Source organism: Olea europaea, unplaced genomic scaffold (genome assembly GCF_002742605.1).
Source record: "Olea europaea var. sylvestris unplaced genomic scaffold, O_europaea_v1 scaffold21430, whole genome shotgun sequence".
NCBI classification, from domain to species: Eukaryota; Viridiplantae; Streptophyta; class Magnoliopsida; order Lamiales; family Oleaceae; genus Olea; species Olea europaea.
The window spans coordinates 1-1841 of record NW_019239404.1 but is presented as its reverse complement, the minus strand read 5'-3'; the positions used below and the strand labels follow the sequence as shown (position 1 = coordinate 1841).

At 41.8% G+C, this 1841-nt stretch overlaps 1 pseudogene; it reads right to left on the bottom strand.

The window, feature by feature from the left end:
- Window positions 1–3: 3 nt before the first annotated feature.
- On the bottom strand, window positions 4–1583 carry LOC111380433 (annotated as a pseudogene).
- Window positions 1584–1841: the final 258 nt, after the last annotated feature.

The following is a 1841-nucleotide window of genomic DNA, read 5'->3' as shown; positions in this document are numbered from 1 at the left end:
CAATGAATCACCCATTAGGCCTAAACCAAACTCGGCATGGGAATCGTAAACAACAGCAGATAGAACACCGTAGACAAGTGATCGGATGGGGATATTTGCGATGAGAATGTTGTGGTTGACACCCACACTATTGGGGCCGAAAAGCTCAGATGTTACTGAAACCGCAGCAACAAATATAAATCCCGAGGTTAGTCCTACTAGGGCGGTGACAACATGAACTGCAGCCTCCCCCTATTCACGGTAAGCAAGAAATAGGCCACTAGCATTGGCAGAAGGGCTATGGCTAGCCATCCGGTCCTCGCAAAGTATAGCTTCCTGCACATGTACCTCATCAATTTTACAGGTACTCCGAGAGCATTTCAGTTGATCTATTTTCTCAAGGATGGGATTCGGGACTTATAAACAATTTAGTTTCCTGGTTAGAGGATATTCTCATATTCTTTTGTATATAATTTGTGACAGGAAGCCACATTTTAGTCAAATGCCTAGCGAAAAACTCTTATGTTCCTTTCATTATAGTATTTTTGAACAAGTTCCTAGATAACAAGCCTAAAGGTTAGGGCAAATACAGCCATAGTAACTAGGATGGATATCTTGTATCCGAAAACTAGCAATTCACCCTGGAAATTTAAGGTCAATATGAAATATAGTTTCAGTCTGTTCACTTACGTTCGAATGAAGTTTGGTGCAGCTGAAAGCAAGCGCCCGAAGAAAGAGAACGAAGAATACGTTGTAATGAGCCTTGAAGTCATTGAATAATATCCAAGTGATTGAGCTATCTGCCCAAGATTATTACTGTACACTAGCCCAATTGTGCCTCCACAGAGATAAGCAAGATAGTATAGCCAAAAATCAACCCTACGAAGGAGGATTGGCGCCTTATGATCTTCCCCGAGCACCGTCAGACAATCCTTCTTCATTACAGTCTCACAGGAACACCCTTCACTAGTTCCCGTGTTTTGTCTAGATACTATACGAACTGTACTATCGTCTACATTATTTTCTTGACTCAGGAGCTCTTTATGTAATTCAAGATCATCGGCATCAACAAGGATAAAACCCGAGCTTGGAAGTTGGAAGCTCGAGTAAATTGTGTGATGGAACCAATCTCGAGCATAGATAACACCGGGGATACCAAAAGGGAGAACAAGTAGTAAAATGGCACCGGCAAAGAGGAGACGAGCTGTTGCTCCATTTAAATAATGGAGGAAGAGAAGGTAGAATCCGGTCACAACAGTCCACAAATTTAAAGCGATGAATATAAATTGATCGCGTTGAACAGCATCAGACAAAAGAACATCCACTGGGGGTTGCAAAAGGATCGGGAAAAGGGCCGCTACAGATGTCAAGAGTGGAATCAAAGCGTTGAGAAGAAGATATAATGTGGTTGATGAAGGGTTAAGTGATTTTGCTGCAAGGTTGTAAAAGGCAGCGCTCAAGCCATTGAAACTGACTGTGAGAGAAAGAGCAAGTGGTTGATTACTTGGGAAATTCTTTATGCAGAGAATAAAACAAACTGTATTGAACCAGCAGATGCTGCAACCAGCGAACAAACAAAGTAAAAATACCTGCAATATTGCATTTTAAACATAAGTTCAAGATACAAATTTTATCTTTATGAATTGCACCAAGTTTATTTGGAACAATATTACATGTTATACTGAAGAAATTTATCAAAAAGAAGACTAGAGAGGGCAGATGCAACTAGGGTGTCAATTTAGCTCATTGACTCGGACCGTCTGCGACTCGTCTAGGAACAAGCCTGACCAGCCTGAGGTCGAGCCCGAGACGGTCTGTGTCACGGGCCATTTTCGGCCCATAATAAGCTGAAAACGTGGGTC